Below are 15,015 nucleotides of genomic sequence, written 5' to 3' on the forward strand. Positions count from 1 at the left end.
AGGGGTTCAGGAGTGCCCTCAGCTCCCCTAAGAGGACGTTTCTCCAGGTTCTTGGTCTCCTGCTCTCTCAAGAATGAGAGAGGGGACCATGGCCCAGTGTGCTCATGAAATAAATACCAGACCCCAAAAGTGTTTGTTTGCAGAAAGTGATTTATTTAGAGAGAGAAAGAGAGAAACAGGGGAAGAAGAGAGAAAGCTTCCACACTGGGTGGAAGGGGATCCCAGAGGGGGAAAATCCAGGAGGGGAAAGAGAGCTCCCACTATGTGGGAGGGGATTCCAGAGAGCTGGACATCTGGTGTGGGTGAAGGAGCAGGGGAATTTATCCTGGGAGAAATTCCCACCTCCTCAAGTTCCCCTGGCCAATGAAAGGAGTTCCTTTAAGCTTCCACTGGGGTGACTGACCCTTAGTTTCTTCCTGCGCCCGCAAAATTCAAGCATAAACTGTTAAATTTCCTGGATGAAGATGGATGGGAGGGGGAGAAAACATGGCGCTGGGAAGTTCTTGCCCTGGAAACTACTCCCCTTTGTGGAAAGAAAGAGAACACATTCCCTCATTTTGTTCTTTTGACTCTATCAGATATTCATGGAAGAGTTTGTTCTATAAGAATTGTATGATTTTGTTGGGTTGCACAGTATTACCATTAAGTATGAGTTTTGTTTGTTGGTATTTGTTAGCTTGCTTTACATTTTTCCTTACACAGTTAACAGAGATATGGCATGAGCATATATTAGAAAAATGATTCACATACAATAGAAAAAGTAAGTGTAATTACCAGCTTCTTGGCAGGCAGCATCAATAATTCTTTTTTTGGTTACTAAATAGCCCACATAATATTGTCTCAAATTGACCAATATTGTCTCATTTGCTAGATGGTGTTTAGTGGCATAGCAAATAATTTTACTGATAGAAAATCAAAGAAGATTAAAAAACACACACACAGTATTATCACCCATTCTTAGTACTACTTCTTTTTTTGTGTGTGTGAGATGGGGTCTTGCTCTGTCACCCAGGCTGGAGTGCAATGGCATGATCTCAGCTCAATTGCGACCTCTGCTTCCCAGGTTCAAGTGATTCTCCTGCCTCAGCCTCCTGATTAGCTGGGATTACAGGTACCCGCCACCATGCCCAGCTATTTTTTTTTTTTTTTTGTATTTTTAGTAGAGATGGAGTTTCTCCAGGTTGGCCAGGCTGGTCTCAAACTCTTGACCTCAGGTGATCCACCCGCCTCGGCCTCCCTCAGTGCTGGGATTACAGGAGTGAACCACCATGCCCGCCCCCCATTCTTATTTCTTATTTCCTTACTGTAGTTTTTGGAATGGTTAATTCTGTGTATTTGCTTAGCAATTTGGGGCTCTATTTTCCCATTTTATCCTTACTAACTTTTTAAGTAGTAGGTAGGGATTCTCTTAGTGCTGTCTGTGGAAATATTGCAGTCCTATGGCTACTATAATATCTTTTTTGGAAACCTTATTTATTTGCTTATTTGCTTAATACCTCAGGGTTCTCCTCAAAACTCCATTGAGGTTCTTTCTTAAGGTATATCTCTACAGGTAATATTCCACTTGAACATAGAAACTTTAATGTAATATTTCTAAAATAAACTCATGATCTTCTTCCCTGCCCTAAAGCTTCTTCAAACAAATAAACAAACTGGCAGAGACTGTTACCTGTAGCATGTGGTTAATTTCTAGTCAGAGAATATGAATAGGACTTACGGGTATTTCTTCCCTGTCTGGCCTATGTTATTTTTCTGGCCAACAAACAAATAAATAAACAAGCCAAATACAACAACAAAGATTAAAAAACAAAACAAAACAAAAACCCTTCCTAGTTTCCACTTGGCTGGAGCATACTGTGCTAAGCTTGGAAGCCATATTGTTGAAAGTGGCAGGGTGTTTTATCAACTTGACTTCTTCAATGACTCTGGGGAAGGAGTCCCATGACTCTCCTAGACTGTTTGGAGAACAAGAGATAAACTTATTCAATGTTGAGTCATTGTTTGAGTCTATTGTACCTCAGAATATTTTGATACAGAAACCTTAGTTTGTATATCTGTGAAATGGGAATAACAACTACTTTACTTTGAGAGCTAAATGAGATAATATAAATAAACAAAGCACTTAACGCATGACTCATAAAATAGATACGACAAATTTTAGGCTCTTCCCTTCCTTCCTTCCTTCATATAGATATGATAAAATACAATCCTTTAAATTCCATTCAGAAACTTCTGAATCCATGACCCCTCTTTCTTGACAGAGAGATAGTGGTTATGAGATTGAAACTCTGTAAATTTCCCATTGCCAAATCTACACATAGACATGGATCCAAATCCACATTCTCCTCCCTTTCTCCTGTTCCAGTACTATTCTTTCTGCTGTTTCATTTTAGCCAGTATTTATTTACGTGATTAGCACATGCCAGGTAATATGCAAAGCTCTGCATGGATTACACAATTAGATCTCATGATGTAGGCATTGTTTCATATCCCCATATTTCAGATTAAATAACTGGGAGTAGAAAAATTAAACAGTTTGCTCAAAAAGCAAGTTTATTTTCAAACTCATTCTGTTTTCGCCTTTTACCTGCATCTAAACATGCACATATCCCTACAATCTTGAGACAAACCATTCTGTGAAACTTGACTTCCTTCTTCATTATCTTCATTTTCTGTCTCAACTTCCTCACCCTCACTCTTCAACCCTTTGCTCTCACCACGCCAATGAAATGCCTTTATTTTCTAGTAACATATCTAGTGGAGCCCTCCTGGTTTTGATTGTCATTCAGCCTTTCTGAAATATTGACTTCTGTTGACCACTCTCTCTCCTCCAAAACACTAGAGGAGAGTTCTTGACACACCACTCTACTTTTCTAGCCACTCTTCCTCAGTCTAACTCGGGGGACTCTTTCTTCTAATGGTTCCTTGAATGCTAGTGTTCTTCAGGGTTTTATTCCTAAAATTTTCTTTCTTTTTTTTTAGATTAAATATTCTGCTTATAATATCATTTACCCCTATAGTTTCAATTGTGATATATGCTACTCATTCCTAGTTTTTAAAAATCTCATCTACATATCTCTTTTGAATTCCATATTCATTTCATCAATTTCAAGTTGAGATTCTAAATTTAGATCCCACATAAGCACCTCAAATTTAGCATATCTAAAACTGAACTTACAATCTCTCTCTTTCTCTAAATCTTTCCTTCTAACATTTCTCCCTCTGAACTCTGTCTCAGGAATTTGTCTATTTGTCCAAATTGGAAATTGCACATCATCTTGGGATCTGCTTCTTCATCCCCTAAACAAAGTCAAGTTCTAAGTCTTGTTAATTAATGTGAAATCTTATTTCCTAAATATGCTTCCTAAATGTATGTGATAGGTGTTTGTTTTCCAATCATCATTTACTACGAATTGCCATTATCCATGCCTTCTGTGCATCAGAAGCTGATGTAACATTATTTGCCATTCTCAGAAAACAGCATGCCTTTTCATGCTTTGAGAAGTGACGTGTCTCTTTCTTCCTTTTCTAGTTGGAAAACTCTTTTTGATAGTCAGCTATATTATTATTACCAGTGTGAATCTTGGGGAGTGTTTCCTGAGGTCAAGCTGGCTGCTCACCTACTCTCCCTCTTTTGCTACTATAGAGCTCTGCACCTGCCTCCTTTCTAATATTTATAAAGAGTTTTTAAGTCTTTGCCTATTCATTTCTCCTTCTAGACTGTGAGAGCCTTGAGAAAGGAAAGCCTGTTTTTATGGAAGTGAATTGGATCCTTCCTAATTTGAAAATACATCTGCTAAAGGACCAGTTCACCAAATCGTCATTTGCCGAATGATCAGATTCACCAGATTTACCAAATTTCTCAATTCATCCCAAATAGTTGTAATAGTTAAAGTGATTAGGATGTTTAAATTTGGTCCCCAATGATGAAATATGATTTTCTGGATATTAACTTTTTAAGGTTAAAATGTGAGAAGCTGGCAAAAAAATCTACAAATGCTAAAGAATCAGTATTGATTTTTAAAATTTCTCAAAGGAAAAGCTGTTTTTCAGCTCTTTTTTTTGGAGGGGGTTATTTTATATGTAATGGGACTGCTTGTCTACCTCAGATATAGTTTCAGTTATCTCTGAATGTCATTTTCTATTTTGGTAAACTTTATGCATTTTCCTTATTCTTCTGCCATTTCCTCAAATGGCATACCAGCTTTCCTTTTATATCTCTAGCATTTATAGTTTAAGATTAAATTAAACATTAATTAGGAGATTGAACTTTAAATTTAAATTCACAGGCACTAAAATGAATCAGAATTTTAAGTTAAAGTTTAATGAAAGAAAAATTTTAAATTAAATAAAATTTAGAATTAAAATTTAAATTCATTCAAAAGAATCAGAATTAGTTTAAACCATTACATTTCACATGAAACAAAAAATATTATTTCTATCAAGGAACAATTAAGGTATCTTGACTTTGTTGGTAGTAATTTGCAAAATGATTCTCTATGAAAGCACATGCACACCAAAATAACCACAATGGACCAAATGAAAAAGATGCAAAAAGTGGATAAAACATAAATAGATTTAAAATACTATAAATAAAAACAGATGAATGCTAAAAGGTTGGCTCAATACAAAATTATATTTTAAAAGGAATAAAAATCAGTATAAATGAGTAATTTCTATGTGACACTTAATTTTACCTATGACATATACACTGTTTTACACTGTCATCAAATCAATATATTTCTCTTAAAATTTATAAAATTATTTTTATTAAATCACTATATTTGATGGGTTGGCTTTCAGGGAATAAGCCGTGTGGTGAATTGATTTTTAGTGATATTTCCCTGCTCATTTGCCACCAGCAAAATTTCCCAAACTCCCACTTTCTCTAATTTCCATAACTTCTGTGAAATTGAAGTTTTTCTTCCCCTTGAGATTCTCAGCAGTGTTAAGTGATGGCCATTTATTCTTTTATAACTCAGGTTTCTTAAGCTTCTCTGGCTGGATGTTTTTCTTCCCTCCTAGACCTGGCCCATGTCTCCATGGGCATAGTCTACATCTGCTCTCAGATGTCTCAGAAACTCTTCAAATTCAGTGTTTCCAAGACTGAATGTAGGCATATTCTTCTCTTCTGTTCCCTGCCATCCCAACTCTCCAAACTTGTTCTTTAGAATTCTCTCTCTCTCTTTTTTTTTCTTGAGACCGAGTGTTGCTCTGTTGCCCAAGTTGGAGTACATTGGTGAGATCTCGGCTCATTGCAACCTCCACCTCCAGGTTCAAGCAATTCTCCTGCCTCAGCCTCCCAGGTAGCTGGGACTACAGGTGTGTGCCACCACACCTGGCTGATTTTTGTACTTTTAGTAGAGATGGGGTTTCACCATATTGGCCAGGCTGGTCTTGAATTGCTGATCTCAAATGATCCACACACTTCAGCCTTCCAAAGTGCTAGGATTACAGATGTGAGCCATAGAATTCTCTTTTAAGGATATAGTCACCATCCATCCAGTAGCATAAGCCAGAAACAAGGAATGAACCTGTCACTGGTTATTCTAGACATTTTAAAAATGCCCATTCATTTCAATTACCCTGGCTGTAGTCCAAGCAACCATTATTTTTCATTGAAACCCCTATAATAGTCTATTGCCTACATTATAGAATTGTGAGCATTACATTTTTAAACTTAAAAGCTTAGAAAAAAGGCTTTCACCTAGTAAGCATTCACTACATGTATGAATGGACACTGTATTAGTCCGTTTTCACACTGCTGTTAAAGACATACCTAAGACCGGGAAATTTACAAAGAAAAGAAGTTTAATGGAGAGCTCACAGTTCCATGTGGTTGGGGAAGCCTCACAATTATGGCAGAAGGCAAGGAGGAGCAAGTCACAGCTTACATGGATGGCAGCCATACATACCACTTCCATGTGATTTGCTTTCATACCTTCTAGTGCGTCCCTCCTCTTGCCCATCTCAGCACCCTGAGCCTCTTTTTCCATCTTGTTCTTCTTTCTTTGTTAAAAATACATTTTCTGTTTTTTTTAGAGCAGCTTTTGGTTCACAGAAAAATTGAGCAGAAAGTACGGGCAATTCCCATATACTCTCTACCCTCATATATTCACAGCCTCTTTCACTCTTTCCTTTGTTTTAGCCTCCCACGCTAGATCTATTTTTTTATTATTAGCTATAATAAATATGTTAATATTCATACAATATTATTAATATAATACTAAATATTAGTTATATATAAGACAACCATATTTTCTTCCTTCACATATTACTTTGAGATTATAATTTTTTATTGTGATTATCTATAGCTTGTCTTCTTTTCCTCATGAAGCGTAGAGCTCATGAGGGCAAGGACTGTACTGACTATTTTTCTCTGAGCTCTAATCAAGTGCCCATCATACGGAAAGTCTTCAATACATATTCATCATTGTGGTTGAATGACATATGTAATATAATTCTACATAGTTTCTGGGTGAAACATATTTCTATACAATTACCATTAGAATGCTTAGAAGATCTAAAGTAAAAATTAACCATAATTTTGCTATTTGTTTCTGTCTCAGACTAATTTAGCATTTCAAATTTATAAGTATTCTGGTCCAATAGCTCTTAAAATTTAACCGCAGATATTGTATTAAGTATACTCACACCAATGGAAGTAGTTATTCTGTTACATGTTAAATATAATAATTTACTTCTATTTTTATTTTTTCTTATGTCTGTTTTCAAACCTGAAGTGTTGGATTTCCTTCTGCAAAAATTTGCTTACCTTACCTGAGAGGCACATACCACCACAAGGGGGCAGAGATAGACAAATATTCAGTTCTTTCGGCTGCATTCTGTATCCTGAGAATATTCTTTGACAGAATAAATTTGAGCCATTATTTTTTCCACTAGTTTCTTTTTTCATTTGCCATTCAATTTAAAATCTAAAAGTACTATTATGCTCTTTATACGGTGTATGCCTTTTAAAAGATGAACAGACCTCCACTATATAAATTGTAGGCATTATATAACTTATCTCTTTAGTACATTAAGTAATTTTACAGTTATAAGAATGATATGCTAGACATTGCAGTAAATTGTTCACTGGTAATTTCATAGCTAGTTTCTACTGTCTTATCTTTAGCCTACACCCACATACACACACACATACATAGATATGTTGGTGAGGGGAAAGGAGATTTTCTTTCTTTTTTTTTTTCCATAATCATTCAGGGAATAGTTAGGTATTTATGTCACAGAAACTATAAATTAAACATTTGAAGAGAACAGAATTTTATAGTATAGTTTTATTATTCTATCCTTTGTGCACTAAATACATATTCATCTTTACTTGGAGTAAGAAAAACACATGCTGAGCTATATGTGTCTGTGTTAACATAGTTCTCATAAACAGCTTGGGTAAGCCTTTATGTCAGCAATCCAATTACATAACTGACCTTGTTTTATTGGCTATTCTAAAATTTAGTTCTCTGTAAATGTAGAGCCCATCCAATTTAGAGTTGAATTTTAAGAACGTTAACTTTAATGATAATGAGATAATTTATGTGTGAACAGATGCCTTGGTTAGAAGGAAGTTTAGAGGAGAAAGAGAGCTTTTTATTATAGAAAAACCAATAGCAGAAAGAATGTGATTTTGATTCAGATTGGGAATCGCCAAAGATTGGAAACCACATGAGTAGTTCACAGACAAATCATCTAAACTTGATGCTGAGCATTCAAGATCATCCGTAGACTGGGTCCACACATCCTTGCTGGTCCTTTTATCTTATCTCCACCAACCCTGAATTCTATTCACCTGGACCACTTGCCTTTCTGGTAACAAGTCATGCTTTTCTGTGCTTCTGTGTCTTGGCCCTTGCCTGCTTTCCTAATCTGGAATAACACCTCTCCACATCCTCCTTGAGCTTTCCCCCAGGTAATGTAAATTACTGAGCATATCTGTCATACTCTAATTTCTTGAGCTCATGGAAGATAATACTAATAGACCACAATATTTTCTCCAGTCTCACTAAATGTAGACTCAGTAACCTCCTCAGTACAGCTTCTCAGAATAACTCAGATACCTGTACCAATTAATTACTGATGGTTTGTAGGATATTTGCCATCTTGGTGTGACTTAGCCCAAATTGGTGGCTAGTTAAGTAATACCAGGATTGGGTGGCTTTGATGAATGTAATTTCGACTTGAACATGAAGATGCTTGTAGAACAGTGTTCCTTCCTCTGAACATGGCTATAGAAGAACAAATCAGTTAGTCTGAAGGTAAGAATATAAAGCAACTTAAAATGTTAAATAATTTTATTTATCTAAGTCAAACTGAATTATTATATTCATCCATAAGCACCATAGAAGAAGGGTCATGTTTATTTTGTTTATCACCATATCCCCAGCATTTAGCCAAGGGTCTGGTATGTATCAGGTACTCAATAATATTTGCTGGTTGAATGAACTAATAGCGACTAATGGCCAATATTATATTTCATGCCACACTATTTTCTCCTTTAAATAAGGTAGATTTGCACTCTAAACTGGTGACTGCTCTGGAGAAAGGGTTCCCAGAGAAGTGAAAGGGAAAGGTTTTTGAAGGTCAATACATGACCTTTTGGAAGGTAGCAACAGAAAGATACCAGTAGTAAAAGTTGGGAAACCCCTGTGAGTGCTTTATCTACTCTGCTTCATTTCAAAGTATCAAAGAATCATGTAATTTAAGGAGTTTGGAACAAAGAGAGATTTATCCTGAGTCAGTATGGATTCTATTAAATTTGTCCTAGAGTATTAGACATTGGCACTGTTCTGAGACCCAGTCTTTGGGAAGATTTAGTTCAGTCTTAAATTTTTGAGGGGAAATATTTGAAAATCTTCCAAGAACATTTAATGTGATTTACATTTCTAAAGGTCGGTTAAGTCCCACATTAATTCCTCTTGTACACTGGTTTCCTAAACTGAGAATAGAAAACTGAAAACTTATTATTCATATGACCACAGGAAGGATGAACAACTTTAGGTTTAAAAACTTGAGTTGTAAAAGCAGATGGCCTCTGGACCATCTGTCTCATTTAAAAAAATATAACTTTTATTTTAGACAGAGCGGGTACATGAGCAGGTCTGTTATGTGTGTATATTGCACTCAAGTCGTGAGCATGGTATCCAATAGGTAGTTTTTCAATCCATGCCCCCTCTGTCCCTCCCCTCTTTAGTAGTCCATAGTTTGTTATTCCCTTGTGTATGGCCATGTGTGCTCAATGTTTAGTTCCCACGTGTAAGTGAGAACATGTAGTATTTGGTTTTCTGTTCCTGCATTAGTTCACTTAGGTTTTGGCTTCCAACTCCATCCATGGTACTGCAAAGGACATGATTTCTTTCCTTTTTATGGCTGCATAGTATTCCATGGTATATATGTACATTTTCTTCATCCAGTCCACTACTGTGGGACACCTAGGTTGATCCTATGTGTTTGCTATTGTAAACAGTGCATTGATGAACATATGAATGCATATGTCTTTTTGGCATGATGATCTGTTTTCCTTTGGGTATACCTCAGTAATGAGATTGCTGGGTCTAATGGTAGCTCTGTTTTAACAGCTACCATAAGCTCTTTGAGAAATATGTAAACTGCTTTCCACAATGGCTGAAATAATCTACAATTCAACCAATAGTATAAACATTCCCTTTTCTCCACAAGCTCACTAGTGTCTGTTGTTTTTTGACTTTTTGATAATAGACATTTTGACTGATGTGAGATGGTAGCTCATTGTGGTTTTGATTTACACTTCTCTGATGATTAGTGATAATGAGCATTTTTTTCATATGTTTGTTGGCCGCTTGTATGTCTTCTTTTGAAAAGTGTCTGTTTATGTCCTTCACTCATTTTTTAAAAAATGGGGTTGTTTGATTTTTGCTTAAGTTCCTTATAGATTCTGGATATTAGACTGTTGTTAGATGCATAGTTTGCATATATTTTCTCCCATTCTGTAGGTTGTCTGTTTATGCTATTGATATTTTATTTTGCTGTTCAGAATCTCTTAAGTTTAACTGGATTTCACTTGTAATTTTTTGTTTTTATTGCAATTGCTTTTGGTAACTTAGCCAAAAACTATTTGCCAAGACTGATGCTCAGAAGGGTATTTCCTAGGTTTTCTTTTAGGATTTTTATAGTTTGATGACTTACATTTAAATCTTTAATCCATCTGTAGTTAATTTTTGTATATAGTAAAAAGTGAAGGTCAAATTTCATTCTTCTACATGTGGCTAACTGGTTATTTCATCACTATTTATTGAATAAGGAGGACTTTTCCCATTGCTTGATTTTGTTTGCCTCATTAAAGATCAGATGGCTGTAAGTGTATGGCTTTGTTTCTAAGTTTTCTATTCTGTTCCATTGGTTTAAGTGTCTGTTTTTGTACCAGTACCATGCTGTTCTAGGTTATTTTATCATTTTAGTATTGTTTGAAGTCAAGCAGTGTGATGCCTCTGGCTTTGTACATTTTGCTTAGGATTGCTTTGGCTATTGAGGCTTTTATTTGGTTCCACATGGGTTTTAGAATAGTTTTTTCTAATTCTATTAAAAATGATTTGTTTTCATACCTTCTCGGTAATTTGATAAGAATAGTGTTGAATCTCTAAATCTCTCTCCAGTGTTTTTTTGTGCAATATTACCATTTTAATGACATTGATATTTTCAATCCATGAGCATGACATGTTTTTCCATTTATTTGTATCATCTGATTTCTATCAATCAGCAGTGGTTTGTAGTTATCCTTACAGAGAACTTTCACCTCCTTGGTTAGCTGTATTCCCAGGTATTTCATTTTCTTTGTGGTTACTGTAAATGTGATCATGTTTTTGATTTGACTTTCAACCTGGACATTATTGGTGTATGGATATGCTACATGGATTTCGTGTTCTGAAATTGTACTAAAATCATTTACCAGTTCTAGTATACTTTTGGCAGAATCTTTAGGGTTTTCTAGATATAGGATCATACCATCAATGAAGAGAGATAGTTGACTTTTTCTTTTCCTAGTGAATGCCTTTTATTTCTTCATTTTGCCTGATTGCTCTGGCTAGAGCTTCCTGTCTCATTTGTTGATGCATTAAGGAAAAAGTAACTAAATGCTTCAGAGCAAAGTAATAGCATATATTAGCAAATTCCTTAGATTTTTGTCTCTTCTAGAGTTGTCCAAACAGAACTTTTGCTGTGATGACAATATTCTGTATTTATTTTATCTGATATAATAGCCACTGGCCACAGATGGCCACTGGGCACTTGAAATGTGGCTAGTACAATAGAAGAACTGAATTTTTAAATGTTATTTAAAATAAGCAATTACAATTTATATTTAAATAGCTACATGTGCCTACTGGCTACTGTATTAGAGTGTAGGTCGAGAAGAGTATATGCTTAATTAAAAATTAATTTTTAAATTAAAATGTAAAGAATTATAATTTTTGAGATGGGCTATTGATAATGTCAACAAATTAGATATCAGACTGAAAGCAGAAGAAGAAACTCGAGTTGTAGTGTGGGAATTTTAAAAGGCAGCAAGCTAAGCACTTACCATGTGTTAGACCCTATGCTAGACCCATTCACATTTATCATCTCAGCGAATGCTCATAACAGCTCTGCAAGTAAATATTTTATCTCCACTTTATAGGCAAGAAGTCAGATATTACAATTTCCTCAGTGAAAACAAGATTAGAACATATACCCATCTGGTTTAAAAAGCCATACTGTACAATTTGAGTGAGCAAAAGAAAAATATCCAGATACAATTATGAATGTGCATTTTAGGAGGTGAGATCAGGCCTGGAGTGAGTGTCACATCCAAATATTGCTCAGAAATTTCTTTAATTCCTCATTGCTGAGGCTAGGCTTGGTTTCTGATGATGTAATTAATAGTCCTGAAGCTAAAGGTGGGATCATGTAGTCCAAGTTGGGTAGAAGAAGGTGAGTTTGGAGACCAGCCAACGAACGAGAGCACTGATGTTCTGGGTGACCATCGCTCTCACAGACATTGCCTCCCAGGCACCTGAGCGACAATTGCTGGCCTTGCTGTTTCCATTAGAGGGGCTGACTTATGACAGCATTCTCAGCTATAATTTTACGGTTGGATACTTTGATGTTATTTTTCTCTCCAATAACGCTCTGTGACCTGATTTTCCCCTCATTTGTCAGATAGCTTATGTGATGCGGCATTCACAGGGGCATTTCCCTGCAGTAATGTGAAGAGAAACAGCTTCTGTAACACCAGAAAGCATGCTTCCTTATCATGAGGTGAATGGAGATACGCTGCCACGTGCTGACTGTGTCATTAGATCTAATGCTAATGAATGCATATGTCTTGCTGGCCCTTTCAATAACCTGTACTTGATATCTTTAGAATAAAAAGATATCGGCATTTTTCCTGGCTGGTCGTTGGAGTTCATGCTACAAACGAATGATACTTCGCTAGCTCAACTTTAAATGAAGGAGTCTGCCTACCGAAGGCTGAATATCTTGGTTTAAGAACTTGGCTTTCCCAATGATTGAAATGAATTAGATAGGAATGATGGCCTGGGTATCTATATTGGGCTAGTCTTGTGTCTTGCTATCCTGGGATTCTTTTAGAACTAGAAATACAATACCAGAATTCTTTGATAAAGATTCAAATTCTGAGACAAAGCAATCTGATCCAGCCAATTTAGGACTGGGGATAAGGCTTATTTAAAATGGGGCCATGAGTGGTCAGAGATATCTGTGACAGCCACATATGAGTTTGTTGCAAGATGGAGAACCTTTTAACAGATTAACAGTCCATGGAAGTAGTGGTCTAGGAGGCAGCATGCTAGCCAGAAATGGGATATGAATCGGATTTCTGAAGTGCAGATAAAATGATACTTCAATCTTCAGGGCCAAAGCAGGAGGGGAGCTGAAGAAGGAACACAGAATCAGAAACAAGATTGTTACAAGGTGGTTAGGGAGCAAATTGCTTGAATTGCAGCCCGCTTACATTTGAGCAAATGTGCTTCCTGGAGCTGAGGGCTTGTTCTTTAAAAGAGACAGTTCTGTAGGACAGGTAACTTGCCAAAGTCCAGATTGACTTCAGTGCTGGGAGGTATAGATACATCTTGCAAAATCCAAATGTCCAAGCTGAAAGAGAGCCCAGTTCCCAGGAAATGATTTTTCTTTATTTGATATTCTCAAGTATCAACCACGTATTAGACAATATGTAGCTTTAAAGAGTTGCATGAAATTTCTGTAAGCACAGCAAAATTGCTGGATGTCTCCAAAAATAAGAAGAAATCTAGCTGAAAATCTTTTTCTCTCCCACTCTTCCCTTTATAAAGAAGGCTAATAAATCTCTCACTTTTCAAAATGTATCTCAGCTTTGGAATGGAGAAGTGAAATGTATTTCTATTTGAAAGGAAGGCTATCTAAACACTGTAGTGTGTGATTCTATTAAAGCCTCCTTGATTTAAACTCTGAGCGTACCTAAAACTCTCAATTCTACTTCACATGTGGTAAAAGGTCAAATACAGTCTTGTTCTACCTTCCAATCATTTACACTCCCTGTCTACCTTATAGGGGAAGACAGACTATTATGAGTCTGTGGAAAAGGCATACCGGGATTCATGTAATATAGAGAGATATGTTTCTCTTATTTTTTGCCCAGACAATGGTGGTGGTGTCTGCAGCACACAGTGACATAGAGCTGAAGCCAGATGTGGTCCTATAATAGGCAGGACAAGTAGGAGAAAGGCTGCTCTTCTTGTCCATAAATATCAGCTCACATTTCTCTTTCTCCTTTTCTATAAAATTCTCTATACATGTATGAAGGCATGTCAACACATGCAAATATATGTAAAATACATAATAGGGTCGTGAGTTAATTCAAGTTCATTCATTCTTTCAATATACATGTATGTTGGGCACATTATATGAGCAAGTGCTGCCAAATGAATTGTCTCTAGACATTTGTTTTTTTTTTCCTGCTTATTTTTCTGTTCCTTCTTAGTTTAAGCAGATAACTTTTGTTTTTTGCTTCAAAGATGTTTGCAGAATGGAAGGTAGAAACTTTTCGAAAGCAAACTTTCTGCTGTTCCAAAAGACTGTACTCACTGCAAGTGGAGAAGTGAGGACAGGAGTGTCATCTTCAGAATCACCAAGTCAGGTTGGAGATGCCTCAGACTGGGGTGAAGGCAGAGGCTGCTGGGTTCACAAGTAGAATAGCCCTGCCCTTGGCAGCAACCTTGGGCAATGGCAAACTAGAAATGCACCCAGAGAGGCTGCTCCCAAACCATGGAGTTCTCACTCCCAGTAAACATACCCAGACCCCAAGCATGGTACAGAGCTGACAGGGACTAGGAAAGCCCATGTGAGACTGAAAAACGGGCTTCTCTGATGTAACCAGTGAGAACCACAAACAGGATGGACCTCGCAGTGTGTGCTTTAGGACAGAATAAGGCACACCACTCAGATTTTTCATGACACTAAGTAAATAGAAGGGTGGAACCCAGTAATCACTGGGATTAAAACTCTCTTGAGATTGGTGGGATTTAGATTTAAACTGATTAGGCAGGGATTAGATTTAAGATAATTTTGAAAAGAAAAAACAACAGTGCCTTATTTCTTACACATCTGGATTGGTGGATTAAATTTACTTGCTATCATTATAGCAAGGAACACAAATATTAAACAAGTAACTACCATTGGGAATTGACCTATAAAGGAATAATTGTGGGTACTTTGGAAGCAGAACTGTGGGGCCTAATTAAAAGTATGTTTATGGGTAGAATGGATGGGGGTGGAAATTATTCCCTGAACGAATAACATTTTAGCTGTTATCTATTGGATGAATTAAAGTTAGTTAGCTTAGTTAAAATTAAAGGGTGATCCAGGCAATGAACAATGGGTGGAAATATCTAGAGGTGGAAAAGAACTTGTGTGGCCAAGACATGAGAGCAAGGGGATAAATGGCTGGTCAAGAGGCAAAGAGGAGGCTGGGTTCAGGTCACACCGGGCCTA

The 15,015-nt window shown here is 36.6% G+C and overlaps 1 long non-coding RNA gene across 2 annotated transcripts in view; it reads left to right on the top strand.

Annotated features, from left to right (window-relative positions):
- LOC135272079 (uncharacterized) overlaps positions 1 to 15,015 on the top strand; it is a 56,792-nt gene that overhangs the window by 40,993 nt on the left and 784 nt on the right. The gene's annotated exons all lie outside the window — the stretch shown is intronic.

Source organism: Aotus nancymaae, unplaced genomic scaffold, assembly GCF_030222135.1.
Source record: "Aotus nancymaae isolate 86718 unplaced genomic scaffold, 86718_ANA_hifiasm-v0.15.2.pri h1tg000103l, whole genome shotgun sequence".
In the NCBI taxonomy this organism is placed as follows: domain Eukaryota; kingdom Metazoa; phylum Chordata; class Mammalia; order Primates; family Aotidae; genus Aotus; species Aotus nancymaae.